General features: G+C 43.3%; 1 long non-coding RNA gene across 1 annotated transcript; it reads right to left on the bottom strand.

Moving 5' to 3' along the window:
- Window positions 1-359: 359 nt before the first annotated feature.
- LOC134759029 (uncharacterized) lies at window positions 360-11,394 on the bottom strand. Its single transcript, XR_010134880.1, has 3 exons — window positions 10,836-11,394; window positions 946-1,322; window positions 360-690 (listed from the first exon to the last, which is right to left on the bottom strand). It is a non-coding gene; the product is annotated as an uncharacterized lncRNA (long non-coding RNA).
- Window positions 11,395-15,907: the final 4,513 nt, after the last annotated feature.

Raw genomic sequence — 15,907 nt, 5'->3', positions numbered from 1 at the left:
GTTTAAATTGGGGTTAAGACTGAAATTTAAGTGGGACTGGGATTTACTAGCTGGAAGAGATCAGAAACTTAGGAAGTCTGTCATACATTTCGGGAAGAGACGGGAAAGGGAGATTCAGAGGAGCAGAGATCAGCAAACATTTTCCGTAAAGGGCCAGGTATGAATAATTTAGGCTTTATGTTCCACCAGTCTCTGTTGGAATGACTCAACCCTGCTGTTGTAGCACAATGGCAGCCATAAACAATATGTAAATGAGTGGGCACAACTGTTTTCCAATAACACCTTACTTACAAACACAGGCATCTGAGGCAGGCTATGTTTGCCAACACCTGCGACAGAGTACATGACTAGAGGCAGAGACTGGAAAAAATAAAAATCTTTATTTTGATAATGCATCAGCCAGTTCCTGTTAAAAAATCAGTTTCACAATATGTCCCGAATCTCTTCGGGCCCATGTATGCTTCCTCTGCGCTGCCTTCCCCAGCTGTCCTGGCTGGGAGCGTGCATGCCCTCTTCAAAGGTTCTTCCTCATAGGACTTGCTCCAGGCTTCTTCATCTGCAGACTTGCGGGTCTCACACACTTTTGTGTTTTGCCACATGGGTAGATTTGAAAGAACTTCATGAAGTTATGCACTTTTGTTTGTATTATGAGCCAAATGTGCTTTCATGTTTCACAGCCAACTTAATTTACTGAATGAAAAAAATAAAAAATAAAAAATCAATATATAAATCAATATATAAACTTTAAAGGCAGATGGCATATTCTTTTTGTCCACTGCATATTAGATTACCTCACACTTACTGCCCACTGAGTGTCTTGAAACCACACACATTTGCTACCTCACAGTTTCTAGAGGTTGAAAGGCCAAGAGTGGTGTGACAGGGTCCTCTGCTCAGGGTCTCACAGGGCTGCAGCTGAGGTGTTGGTGAAGGATGGAGTCTCACCTGGGGGCTTGACTGGGGAAGAATCCACTTCACCAATTGCATGGCCATTGGCAGCTTTCTGTCCCCTGCAGTCCAGTCATTTTCCTTTTCTTCTATTTCACTTTCTGCAGTTTCCATTACCTGCAGTGAACTGTAGTGCAGAAACATTAAATGAAAAATTCCAGAAATAAACAATTTATAAGTTTTAAATTGGGTGCCATTGTGAGTCACATGATGAAATCTTGAACCATCTCTTTGTCCCGTGTCTCCATGCTGGTAGGCTTGTGTGCTCTCAGTCACTCAGTAGCTGTCTAGGTTGTCAGATCAAACCAGCGTGGTGTAGATAGGTTTGGGAGTATCCACAGTGTCAGGCATCCACCAGGGGCTTGGAGTGTATCCTGCAAGGACAAGGGGGATCTGTGTTTGTAGGAAGGAGAGCTTCAGTTTCCTTTTCTTTTCTTTCTTTCTTTTTTTTTTTGTTTGTTGTTTTTTTTTTTTTTTTTTTTTGTCTGTTTGAGAGGGAGTCTCGCTCTGTCACCCAGGCTGGAGTGCAATGGTGTGATCTTAGCTCACTGCAACTTCCACCTCCTGGGTTCAAGTGATTCTCCTGCCTCAGCCTCCAGAGCAGCTAGAATTATAGGCACCCACCACCACGCCCTGCTATGTTTTTTCTTTTTTTTTTTGTATTTTTAGTAGAGACAGGGTTTCACCATGGTATCGAACTCCTGACCTCAGGTGATCTGCCTACCTCCACCTCCCAAAGTGCTAGGATTACAGGCATGAACCACCACGCCTGGCCAAGCTTCAGTTTTCTGTTGACTGGAGGCAGGAGGCTGCCCTCAGTTCCTTGCTACATGGGCTTCACCAACAGAATTTTTTATCTCATCAAGCCTGCAAGGAGAGTCTCTGGCACAAGTCTACTGTGAGATGGAGCCCTACAGAGCTTTGGCAACCACTGAAAGGACATCTCCCCACCTTGCCACATTCTATTTGTTATCCTGTCCACCCTCAAGGAGAGAGGTAGCACCAAGGCGCACAGTCAGGTGGTGGGGGTTGTTGTTGGTCCTACTGTCTGTCTGCCACAGATGGTAAAGGTGTTCATATGTTCTGCAAAACCCCGAATTGAACTAATTAGTAGCAAACTGAGGAGCTGACTGAGGTCCTTACCCTTGCCTGCCTGAGTATAAGAAGAGGAAGGAGGCAAATTCATTTCTCCCTAGCATCTCCTGCAGATGGAGTGGTCTCCAGGCCTCCCTGTCCACAGTTGACTGAAACCAGCCCCAGTGAGGAGCTTCCTCACAGGACTTGCTTGGTCTTCAAGGGAAATCTTCCTATTTTTAAGGAAATTTTAGGAAGAGTTCCTTTAATTCCATCTAGCCAGAAACCTGTCTACTCATAGAAGCTGTCACATCAGAAAGGGCTTTTTTATCTGGACAACAGCAGCAAAAATATCCCAGCCAGTCAAGTTTTTCTCTATAGGGAAACTGAGGCTCAGAACCAAAGACCCCAGAGGGCGGCTCGGCATGATGGTAGCAGAGTTCTGGGTCTCCCAAGGCACTGGCTGAGATTTGACTCCCCAGATGCTGCCATTTCTCTTTCAAGGGCGGGGGATGTTAGTGCAGTCCTGAACTTCGTCAACAACCACTAGCCACAGAGTAGCTCTGGCAGGAGAGTGGGAAAATCAGAGGAGAACATTGTGCCCCTTCATAGCAAATGAGTTCTGAAGAGACTGTCTTAAAGTTCAAAGTATTTTTTTTCTGACGTGAAAACTTTAAACTACTGTTCGTATGTTCCATGAAAGGTATTTTGTTTTTTACATTTCTGGTTTCATCAGGAAGAAAGTTGTGTTTTAATCTATTAATACCTTGTAGAATTATTTACAGTCAATTCAGACCATTAATTCCCCTCTGTCCTAGTTCGGGCTGCTATAGCGGAATACCATAGACTGGGCAGCTATGGGCAAAATTAATTTCTCCCAGGAGGTTGGAAGTCTCAGTTCAGGGTGCCAGCATGGTCAGGCCCTGGTGCGGGCTTTCTTCGGGAATGCAGACTGTGGGCTTCCCACCGTATCCTCACGTGGCACAGAGAGAACTCCCTGGGGTCCCTTTCATAAGGGCACTAATCCTGTTCACAACAGCTCCATCCTCATGACATAATCACTCCCCAAGGGCCCCACCTTCTAAAGTCATGACAAGGGAGGATGTGTTAGGATTTCACGAAGTGAATTTTGTGGAGACACATTCAGTTCATTGCATTCTTTTAACCAAAAGGCTATGTTCTTGATTTAGGATTTGCACATTATAATAGTAGTTTGGGGTAATAAGGAAGGGTTTAAACCTGGAGCTATTCTGAAAAATAGAATATACACCAGTACACGGGGGAAGTATTTTAAATGAATCTTCAATTCTTGTTTGTGGAGCGGTGGTTCTCAAACATTAGCATGCATAAAAACCACCAGGGAAGTGTGTTATAAAAGTAGATCCCAGGATTCCATCCCAAGATCCTGATCCATGAAGTCTGCTAAAATGCTCTGCAGTTGTTTGTCTTTTAATAAGCACCCAGGTGAGGTGAGGCAGGTGCACAGAGCTGTCCTGAGAAGCCTGGCAGCCTCCGTGTCTCATCCAAAGCCTCGCTTTATAGATGGAGAGCTCAGGTCCAGAGAGGTGGATGATATGCCCACATCTGGGCAGGTCATAAGAACCCCAGCTCCACTCTCAGGTCAGTCAGTATTCCTCTCAGTTTGTCATTTCTCACAGGAAGATTTCTCCTGATTTATATTTTAAAGAGAAGAAGCACTGCAGGAAGATGGCATAAAGTAGAATTTGAAGAAAGTTCCGAAACTGATAACTTTGCAAAAGTAAATAAAATTAAAAAAAATTAACTATTGTTCATCAATTCCGTGTCTTGAATTGATTCCTTGCAGGACGGTTAGAGAGATGGGGGAGTCATAAAAGAAAGGAGGCTCTCTCCTGACACTGCATTTTTCCTCTGCTGCTCCCACTTGCCTCCTGTGTTACCTCGGTGCCCCTTGGAGATTTGCTCCTTGCAAACCATGCACCCATAGGCTCTCAGGGCATGCTTGGGGCTGGCCTTGAAAAGCAGCCCAGGAACATTCCTAGTGCTGCATAAATGCTGGTTATGAGACCAGCACACTTGCTCAATAAAGCACTGGGACTGTGCAGTGTCAGCCCACATGGCAGGATGATGAGGGCCAAGGACCCTGCCTGGGCTTGAGCCATGCTTTGCTGTTTATCTTTGTCATCTAAATGACTTTTCTTTCTCATTTGGTCTGAATTCTGAAAATCAATATTTTAAACACAGAGGACAAAATAGAATGAATAAAATTAATTGTCACATTGGGAAGGAACATCATTCTGGTGAGATTTGAAATCACAAATTAGTTATCATTTTTAGAAAGCTGAAAGAAAATGCCTTTGATGGAAGAAGTTAATTGAGCAGTTTAGTTTCTTCCCTCCTGAAACCTAATTCAGAACCTGAAGTAAACGGATAGTCCGGGGACAGCGCCCTGGGAGCTCTCTGTGAACAATGGTGCTCTTGGGATCTGTACTGACACGTCCAGCCCGAGAGCCAAGAGCAGAGCCTGTCGTGGCCTCGATGCCAGTGTGCCTGAGAGATAGCACGCAGTGGGTGTCTCACACAGCCTCCTCTGGATGCCATCACAGGCGGCCTGCAGTAAAGGAACATTTTGCCATTAGATGATAGAATCTTTTCTAAAAGTTGGCAGAACTCCACAGTTCCACCTGTCAAGTTCAGCCTCCTTAGAAATCCCTCAATTAAAACTGGGCTCAGGACTAGAGGTGTGCCTGTGTTGCTGGGTTTGACTTGGACCCGACCGGCTGGGGAAGGTCATGCCTGCCTTCGCTGTTTGTTGCAGTAACACGTTGCTCACAGCAAGCTGTCTTGGGGGTGTGGTAGAGCTGAGATGTGAGAATGACTCATAAAACAAATCTCAGGCTGGGGACTTGTTCCTATGGGATTCCCACGTTACGTGGGAAAGTGTAGAGCACACTGTACACATCCACCCTGGAGCCAACTGTTTGGATGCTGTATTGTGAGTGATTGGTCCCTGAGTGCAGGCAAAGTGTCAGGGTGTTTCAGCAGCAACACCCACGTGGGGTAGAGTTGGAAGAAGTGCCAGCAGCTATGTCATGCATCCATTTTTAATAGTTATCTAATTCCATTTTTCTAGCCTGAGTCAATCACCAAAAAGGTTGAGAAATTTCAAAGCTGGATATATCAGATTTATATCAGATGTTCAATTTGTTATAAAACAAACAGCTTTAAGAGTGTTCTGGTAATACATAGAGACAACTATATGTTTTAAAAATAAGTTCTTAAAGTTGTTATCAGCTTATGTCATAAAACTGATGATGGTAGAAATACACCTTTATTTTATATTAAATTTTTTATATTTAAAAATATATTTTTAATTTAAATTTGAACTGTTTAGTTTTTTTTTTCTTTTTTCCTCTATGGATTTGGCAAATGGCGTATGTTTAGTTTTTAATGTGAGACTTAGAAACCTAGACTGCAGCTCTTTGAAAAAGATAATTTCTAAAGCACTTAATTTAAGATTTGGTATGACTTTGTTGTAATGCCATGTTGGCAGACATAATAGACATATATCAATTTTTTAAAAAGAAAGTAAACCATTTTGCTCTACTCTAAAAGGCTTAGGATGATATTAAATGTGGCTTAAAATAACTTGTACATTAGTAATAGCTTTAATTTTACTATTTCCATGTTTATTAGTGGAGACCACTTTGATCTGCAGTGCTCTGCTAGCTTTTGATTTAAACTGATTTTGGTTATGAACTAAGTGGGAAAGATCATACTTTTTTTGTTTCGACTGTTCTGAAACCACTTTACTTAAACACTCTACAAATAAAACTGACTAGTTGGCCAGTGCCAATGAAATTTACATATAAAGGTGGCCATGAAATCTTGCATGTCTTCTCATTTTAGTCTGGTTCCAAGGATAAATACCTTGGTTTCAAATCCAAATTTATTCACTTTCTTAAAAAATATGCTATTTGTATGTATTTTTAAAGCACATAGGCCTTTTTTTAAGCCCACATTTTGAGGAATCAGGGTGGTACTCAGAGGCATTGTGTGTGGACTTGGACATAGCTGCTTTCTTTTCTACCTGGGGTCTGCTGATGGGATTTGGTCCCATAAGGGAGGGCAGAGATGGGCTGTGGCTTCCTTCCCAGTGATCCCAAGGCCTGGCATGACTCTAGCAACATAGCAGGTGCTCAATAAATATTTGTAGAACCAGTAAGTGAAATGCTTGATAATTTCATTTTTTAATTAGTCAGTTAATAAATAACAACTTTGGGAGAAAGTGCTTAGTGTGACGACAAATGGTTCACTGCTTCTGCACTTACTGGTCCTTTTCCCACTTATAGGCAGCTGTCATAGAGAAATACTTCAGAGGTACTTCTCAAACCAACCTAAATTTCTTTCCTTTTGTATATGACTATATAATATATGATTTATATGAATACATCATTATATACAATTATAAATAATATAAATATATACTTTGAGTATATTGATATGACATATACATATATATAGTATTTATCCATTTTCTTTTTGGAAAGGCAAATGATATGGGACTAGAAAGGAAATTGCCACGGTGCCAGTGTTTCTGCATGGTCCTGCTTGCTGCCTGCTTTTTCTCTGCCCCCAGTTTCTTTGGTTGAGGCTCATTTTCAAAAAAATTTGTCTTCGGAAGGCTGAGGCAGGAGAATCGCTGAAACTGGGGAGTCAGAGGTTACAGTGAGCCGAGATCACACCACTACACTCCAGCCTGGGTGAGAAGAGTGAAACTTCATCTCAAAAAAATAAATAAATAAAAATTGACTTGATTCAGTTACTTAAAAAACCCTTAAGAAGGCACAAGTTCTCAGCCACTTTGCACCAAGTTCTCAGTAAAAATTAAAATGTCCTCAAGAAAATGAAATGGTCTGAACATCCATTTTTGTGTGCTTCTAAGTATGTGTTCTTTCCATTTTTTAATTTTAATTTTTAGTTTTGGGGTACATATGCAGGATGTGCAATATCCAGAATCTACAAGGAACTCAAATTTACAAGAAACAAACAAATAACCCCATTAAAAAGTGGGCAAAGGATGTGAACAGACACTTCTGAGAAGAAGACATTCGGTTTTTTATAAACAGTATTAAATGTGTGTGGCTGTTTTGCATAAGAGTCAACCAGGAAAGAACCCTAATAAATGTCGTTTTGCAGAATGGATTAGGGATTGAGGGCAGTGCCAGGTTCCCATCCTATCAACGGCGTGAGAAAATTTCCCAGGGTGTTCCACGGCTGGGAACCTGCTGCGCCGCTTTGTCCCCGGCCACTCGTGGCCCATCCCTAGAAGCCAACAGCCTCGCTCACTCCGGCGCACCTGTAAGCCCGGCTGGAGGCAGCTTTCCCACACCGCTGCTGCCGCTTGGCTTCCTGGAGATTGTGAAACCTGTTTATTGAGTGTGTTTCACGGCAAGCTATGGATTATGCATTTCCCACGAAGCCCTGCCCTTTCTGTTAGGGTGGATAATTAGTTCATCGGGTTAAATTTTACTGTGTGGCCTGCCAAAGCTTTGAATGCTGTCACTTTCTAGGGGTTGTTTCTGGTCACTCAGAAGAGTTTGATACAGCAAAGTTCTTTGATCCTCTTGGGAATCAGATTCAGTTTAGTGGCACTCATTCAGTGTGTCTCTACTTAACAAACTCACAGATCAAAACAAGTAGGTCTTATACCTCCCAAACACATCCTGCCCAGGATAAGATTGAAATAAAAGCCATTGCCTCTGGCTGTCACCACAGAGCACCTTCTCTGTCTCAGGCCACACTGCACTGCTGTGGAAAGGGGGTCCCTGATGCTGGAGATTCAGGCTCTGACACTCTGCATGGAGCCATCGCTCTACCTGACTTCATCACGTGGCCCCTTTTTCATGTCAAAATACATAAAAATTTGTGGAAACCACTCCATTTGGGGAGCTTGTTTTTTCTGTCCTCAAAACTCAAATTTGCTGAGATGATCCACCAGCACTGGGTAAGCGAGGACTAACAAAATTGAGAGGGAAGAGCCAGGACGCATCTGAAACCACGATGTTTGAGAAGTATCATTCGCTTCTTTTTATCTTGCTGTACCTTTGCTCTAACCTCAAGCAAAACTCTCTATGATGGCTTCCATGAACAACCAGTTACAAAGATTAAACAAAACGTAGCCTCAAATGCACTTTCTGTGCGTGGATTCCTCTCTCAGATGCACTCTTGCTCCACTATGCGGGCCTCTGACTTCCACTGGGTTGAGGGGTGCACTTGTGAGGGAGGGGCTGGCCCAGGGGACTTTAGGAGGTCAGGGGGTGGCTGTTCTAGGGATGGGCATGGTGTCCTCTCAATCCAGCACACGGAAAGTAAAATAGCTCCCTTAGTCCTTTATTATCATGTGTTCCAATGCAATCTATTATTTTTTAGTGAAGAACTAAAAATAAAACACATGAAGGTAAATTTGGTTTTGTCTTTGTGCCAGATCCTCAGGAAAATGGAATCGAGTGCTCTGTCTTCTCACATCAACCTACTGCTTCCCACTGGCTATACTGATGACCCACAGAGTCATTCATTTTTCTGAATAATGCAAGTTGTAACCTATATGAATGGTTCAAGATTTGACTGCTGTTTGAGTCTGTTTCATGAGAAGTTAGAAGTTCTGCATTAACTGCTTTTGCATTCAGTGCTATTGCAAACCTTTGCTGGTGTGCAGGGTTCACTCATTAACTATTCAAACTCGTGGAAGTCATGATAAGTATCAGGCACTGTACGAGGTCCCGGGACACAGTGATGAACAAAATCGCTCTCTCCTGACTGGTGGAGTAACTCTACAGCCTGGTGAGAAAGAAAAAAGTGACCTGTGGGCAGAAAGTACTCGATAGTCTATTTGTGTGTGTTTTCTATTATCTTACATATTTTAAATTATATTTTGGTATTATTTAGCACATACAATATAAAAGTACATGTACATACTTTGAAATGAATAAATACATATGTTGCATAGATGAATTAAATGGATTTTTTTCCTAATAAATGAGATAAAACAGATGTGGGGGTCCTGTCTGAAGGATGGTCAATGAGTGAAAGTCAGCCAGAAGGCAGAGAGGCTTGGCTCACATAGCTCACAGTGGACAGAGCTTCCACTGAGTTGGCAGTGATTGGATGTGCAGTGAGCACCGTGCTGGTCCTGGCTTCTGTGTCCTGATACACACTGCTGCTGTCCGCTTGGAATTTCCTTTTGCAGCTTGTCCACCCAATTCCCACGCATTATCACTGGGCTTGGCTGAGCTGCCTCCTCCAGGCAGCCGTCAGGGCCGCGGAGGCAGCGTGCTGAGCTTCCTCCTCCAGGCAGCCGTCAGGGCCGTGGAGGCAGCGTGCAGAGCTGCGCCTATAGGCTCCTCAGTTCCTGAGATAAGCGGCGAGGGCACCGCACCGCAATGCCACTGTGCCCTCTGCTCTGTGGCTGTTGGCGATGGCATTGCCTCTCTGTGACAACACTGCTTCTCATTCTCAGCCTCTGTTTCCCTGTGGGTCGCCCCACACTGTGATAGTCTCTGCACCTCCGAGATGCCAGATGCCAGCTCCCTAGAGGTGGAAAAGCCTTGAGGAAGAGGGCCTGTGCAAGGTGTGGTCACTCCAAGTATGGGACCAGGAGGAAGACTATGGAGCTGCTGTGAGGGGTCACCCTGAGCTGAGGGCCCCGGGTCCCACATGAGCCGCAGTGGACAAGGGGTGAAGTGCGTCTCTGCTGGGAAATTGGCAGAGGTGCTGAAAGCTAATGAGGAGTGCAAGCTCATTGGAAGACAGCAAAGGGGGCACGTTTTCGTGTGTATCTCTCTTTCATTAAAGCTCATTGTATAGGGAGGTAGTATTATTATTATGAAAACTTTTGCATGTAGTAAAATATCATTGATCTCTCTTGCCATAAAAAGATTTGAAGAGGTTCAGCCATTCCAGTCTTCAGGTTGAAAACTGGTGTCACTTTTTAGACCTACTGTCCACTGTAGATTCCTTATGTAAACTTTAGGACTTCAGTGACTTGACCTCATTGCCAGGCTTAACTCCAGGCTCTTCGCATTTGACTGGCTTTGTGGTCAACTGTCCAGCCTGCAGCTGCACTCGTCATTGTGTTACTGCTTTTTACCTGAATCCTAATTTACCACAGAACATTCTGGCTATACTACACTGTGAGAGGTTAGTCAGACCAAGGTAGGGAAAATTGAGAGGTGAAGCCAGCTGAGCTTCTGGGTGGGGTGGGGACTTGGAGAACTTTTGTGTCTAGCTAAAGGATTGTAAATGCACCAATCAGTGCTCTGTGTCTAGCTACAGGATTGTAAACGCACCAATCAGCACTCTGTAAAATTGCACCAATCAGCACTGAGTGTCTAGCTAAAGGATTGTAAATGCACCAATCAGCACTCTGTGTCTAGCTAAAGGATTGTAAACACACCAATCAGCATTCTGTAAATGGATGAATCAGCACTCTGTAAAATGGACCAATCAGCACTCAGTAAAATGGACCAATCAGCGTTCTGTAAGATGGACCAATCAGCAGGATGTGGGTGGGGCCAAATAAGGGAATAAAAGCTGGCCACCCCAGCCAGCAGGGGCAACCCACTTGGCCCCCTTCCATGCTGCGGAAGCTTTGTTTTTTCGCTCTTTACAATAAATCTTGCTGCTGCTCACTCTTTCGGTCTGCACTACCTTTATGAGCTGTAACACTCTCTGCAAGGGTCTGTGGCTTCATTCCTGAAGTCAGTGAGACCACGAACCCACTGGGAGGAACAAACAACTCCAGACGTGCCACCTTTAAGAGCTGTAACACTCACTGCGAAAGTCTGCAGCTTCACTCCTGAAGTCAGCGAGACCACGAACCCACCAGAAGGAAGCAACTCCAGAGACATCTGAACATCTGAAGAAACAAACTCTGGACACACCATCTTTAAGAGCTGTAACGCATACTGCGAGGGTCCACGGCTTCATTCTTGAAGTCAGTGAGACCAAGAACCCACAAGAAGGAATAAATTCCGGACACAAAATCACCAGGAAGTCTTGGTGTAAGCAGTTAGAAAAATGAAACCATAAGCATAGGAGGCTTCCAAGTGAGTCAGAAGGAACTGCACGCTAATCTCTGCACTCCTCTTGAAAATGTGTCTTCCTCAGCTTTTCATGCTTGTTGTTCATTATAAGCTGCTCGACTAAGCGGCATCACTGGAGTACATGTCAGCCATTCATAAAATGTTGTGGGTAGATGGCAAGCTGTGTGCAGCACGTAGGAAAAGCTGAGTCTTCCTCACTAGTTTGTGCCAGATGCCCTGATGGACCTGTTTGTTTTTAATCGCAAGAGAGTTGCCCAGCAAGGGGGCCTGGAAGATTCCTTCCTTAATGGAAAGCACCAGGACTTCAGTTACTATTATGATATAGCATCAAAAGCAAGTAAAACAAAACAAAACATTTTCCTCATATTTTCCTGTGATCTATTACAAGGCACATCTCTTAAGTTTTGCTTTATATGGCTTGTGTTTCCTAGTCTATTAGAGTAAGGCACTTGTCTTAACAAATAACTCTAAAATCTCAGGGTTTTAATGCAGTGGTTTATTTCTCACAGTTTGCATCTAGACTTGGAGATGATAAAGGAGAGTGGAGACAATTAAGTGGATATGCGGGATGGAGGGATGGGCAGTGCTTGCTCCACAGAGTCACTCAGAGATCCAGTCTCTCTCCACCTGCAATGTCGGCCATTGTCTACAGCCAGGTTTCTCAATCTCAACACTATCAACATTTTGGGCTGGGTAAATAGTTGTTGTGGGCACTTTCCTCTGCACTGTAAGATGGTCAGCAGCATCCCTGGTCTCTACCTACCAGTTGCCAATAACACCCTGCCCAGTTGTGACAACCAAAATGTCTCCAGACATTGCCAGTGTCCCCTGGGGGCAAAATTGCCCCTGAGAGCCAGTGGTCTAGGGCCTCCACATCCTCCCTGGGCTCCTGTGAAATGACAGGAGAAGCACAGGTGACAGGAGCAGAGAGAAGAGAGAAGGAGTGGAGGATCACACAGGGAGCTTTGCCAGCCAGTGCTAAAAACTGTGTGTCTCATTTAACCCACATTCCATTGGCCAGACATAGTCACACGATGGTACAAAGAAGGCTGAGAGTTGCAGTGAAGCTGTGAAAAAATAGAAAACCCCTAAAAGACACAAGTAATATTTTTACTTAAAATGACAATGATAGACTGTGTAATAAATGAATGTTCTGATTCTCTGCAAATAATATCTATCTTCACATATTTCTGAATTTTTCTTCCTGGTCAATTGCAGCTGATTTTTGGTGGAGATATATCTATATATAGATTTTTTTTAATTGAAAAATTTTTAAGAAATGAGACAGGGTTTTGCCATGTTGCCCGGGCTGGTCTCAAACTCCTGGACTCAAGCAATCTGCCCACCTTGGCCTCCCAAAGTGCTGGAATTACAGGTGTAAGCCACTGCGCCTGGGCAGGCAGATATCTCATATTGTGCATGTATGTGTGTGCATGTATGATGTGCACACATGTCCATATACAGACGTAAACGCTTTTCCCTACATAATGTCTCCATACAACGCAGTTATCAACTCAAGCAGCAGAGACTGATAGGAGATGTAGCAAAAGAAAGCAAAGCAGTGGGTCCTCCATGGTTGGAACATAAATGGAAGGGATTTTAATCACTGTCTACTCACACATAATTGTTGCGGGAAAGCCTTTGAGACTCCTTGAAGGGGAGATTCTAGAGAGGGGAGCCATAGGCTCACTCTAGGTGACAGGTCCTGTAGTGATGGAGACCTTAATGTCTGCCCGTACTTGGCGAAGGTGGAGCGCTTTATCTACACTGTAAAAATCTGTTAAAAAGTGTGCTTGTAGCAGGAGAGAATTAACCAAATAAATGTTGTATATCTGATCTTATGTATTAAAATAATATATATGGTTTTGGTTTTTTTGAGGGAGACGTGGCTTGTAAAAACAGGTTTAAACATTGAACAACTGACAATGTTTACTGACTATGAATTTCATGCAGGCTATTGTACTATGTGCAGGGGAGGGGTACAAAGGAAATGGAAGTCATGGCCCATGTACTTGAGGAATTTACAGGCTAATAGATTACATACACATGCTAGGGAATAGGGAACATGTTGGCTGACAGCCAGCTGGAGATCTGTTTGCTCGTTCACTCTATCTTCCTATATTTTCTGAGCGGTATCTCACACCAGAATAAGCAGGCCAGTTTCAAAGAGCTCTTCTTCAATTAGATGAGTATTCTTGTGTCTTTTATCATAAATACCAGACCACTTAGAGATTAGGCATGGGTTTACATGGGCAGAAAGAGATGAGTGAAATACTTTTTGAGTAAATTAAATCAGTGTGGATTATCACTCTGGGTGCTATTGATTTTTCACCACTCTCTTTTACTATTCCCAGATCTATAAAGATCCCCCATAAGTCAGGTTTCTGCCAGAAACAGGTAACTTTAATTTCACAGTTTATTTTGCTCACGCATCTATTGCTCAAGTCCCTGATGGGGTTTGTGGGCTGGAGGCCACTATCCCAGGCTGCTTCATTGAGGACAGGCCTGGGCTTCTGCTCTCCTGGGGAGCACAGTCTTTTTCTTAGGGGGAGCGATCTTTCCTGGGAGGAGAGGAAAATCTCCATATATGAAGTGGAGTCTTGAAGCCCTACGTAACTCAGGGTACTGCCATTCTTCACCTTTGTTAAACAGGGGGAAAACCCACCCAACTCAGCTATTGAAGAATTCCTTCAGATGTCCCCTGTCCGTTTCCTCCCCACTCTTACCCGATGCTGACCCTAGGTAATAACTGATTAGTCAGGGGAGGTATAGGAAGGGTCCTGCAGGGCAAATGCCTCTGCGTCCCATACTGCAGCACCAGAACCATGGGGCCTTCACAGAGCAGGGTCACTGGGCAGCAAGAGCTTTTAAACATATTTGGTTATTTTTGTTTGAACTCATGTTGGAGGAAAAGACCCAAGTGAAATAACATAATACCTATTCAGGTTAACATTGGCTGAAACTCTTTTTATTTTTAGCATGCGAATTCCTTCATTTCCCAGGTTTCCTGTAATGGCTGAACTTTTTGTGTAAGCTGATCAGTTCTCAAAAAGCTAACTGAAAAATAATCTGAAATAGAGCTCCTTTTCAAATAAACTAACAAGGACTTTTGGGCAAAGGTACTTACTTCATTTCATTTTAGTTAAATAGTGTTCTGTTTTTAAATAGAGGTGGGCTTGTGAAAAAAGCTGATTTACTGATTTCCTAGCCCTCCACAAAGTACCATTACATGCATTATCTCATTAAAATCTCATAGGAAAACCCTTGGAATAAGCACTTCTTAAAAATCTCTATGTATGAAGAAATGAGATCTGAAAGACTATCTTAGTCTATTTTGTGCTGCTGTAACAGGATACTAAAGGCTTGGTAATTTATAAAGAACATAACTTTATTTCCTCAGTTCTAGAGGCTGTGAAGTCCAATATCAAGGTGCCAGCCTCTGGTGAGGGCCTTCTTGCTGCATCAAGCCATGGTGGGATGGCAAAGAGAGAATGAGGGAGAGCAAGAGATTGAACTCACAACCTCAGGGTCTTTAATAAATTGGCATTAACCCATTCATGAGGGTGGATGCCTCAAGACCTAAATACCTCCTATTAGGCCTCACCTCCCAACACTGTTGCACTGGAGATTAAGTTGTCAACACACGCTTTTTGGGAGGCACATTCAAACCATAGCAAAGATCTTAGAGCAAACTGCCAAGGTTACAAAGCTGGTACGTCTAGGGGCCAGAACCTGAATCTAGGGCCACATACTCTGAGGTTGGTTCTTAATGCTCACAAAGCTAATGCTTTAGTGGGGTCAATTAATGAGGTGGTAGCATAAGGATAGCTCAGGAATTAGTTGGTCATTTAGTTCTCCCCATCCTCCTTCTCTACTCAAGTTTCAAACAAAAATATATTTGGGGTGTGTCTGATGTATATTTTTGTTCCCAAAAAGTTCTAGTTGTCTAGCAGATGTATATATATATATATTTTTTTTTCTTCTTTTTTTTCATCAGGTCATGATATGTTGTTCTTAGCACATGAAGGAATCCTGTGTGTTGTGCAGTTTCTCTTGAGATCCTAGGTTTGTATTCTTATCCAGTCAGTCAGGGCCTACAGCCAGGTGATGCAGTAAAACCAAGGATGTGCATAGTGCTCATTTGGAGGTGAGCGCTATGAACTGAATGATGTTCCCTTCAGATTCCTATGTTGAAGCCCTAACTCTCACTGGGATGGTGTTTGAAGGTGAGGCCTTTAGAGAGGTAAGTAGACTTAGACAATGTCCTGAGGATGGAGCCCTCAGGTGCTATTAGAGCCCTCAGAAGACAGACATTAGAAAGCTTGCTTCCTGTCTGTACTTGCCACCATGTGAGGATGCAACAAAAAGATGACTGCCTGCAAACTAGGAAGAGACCCTTTGCCGGACATCAAATCTGTTGCCATCTTGATCTTCCCAGCCCACAGAACTGTGAGAAATAAGTGTTTGTTGTTTAAACCACCCAGTCCATAGCAATTTGTTATAGCAGCAGAAACTGACCAAGACAGCCCATAGCTGGATTTGGTTCAGCTATTCATTAGCTGTGTGACTCAAAGTATTTAATTTACCTGACCTCTGTTTCTTCACCTGTTAAGTGGGGGATAACAACACTTACTAAAAGAGTCATTATAATAAAATAATATAGGGAGGTGTGTTGGAAATGACCAATGTCACTGCAGGCAGTAGTTGTTATTGCAATGTTACTATGAATCAAATCTGACCTCATCCCCAAAGAACCATCATCATGATCTCTAGCTTTGATCTGGACAAATTTCAACCTTGAA

Source organism: Gorilla gorilla, chromosome 7 (assembly GCF_029281585.2).
Source record: "Gorilla gorilla gorilla isolate KB3781 chromosome 7, NHGRI_mGorGor1-v2.1_pri, whole genome shotgun sequence".
NCBI lineage: Eukaryota > Metazoa > Chordata > Mammalia > Primates > Hominidae > Gorilla > Gorilla gorilla.
This window is presented reverse-complemented; position numbering and strand designations above follow the sequence as displayed.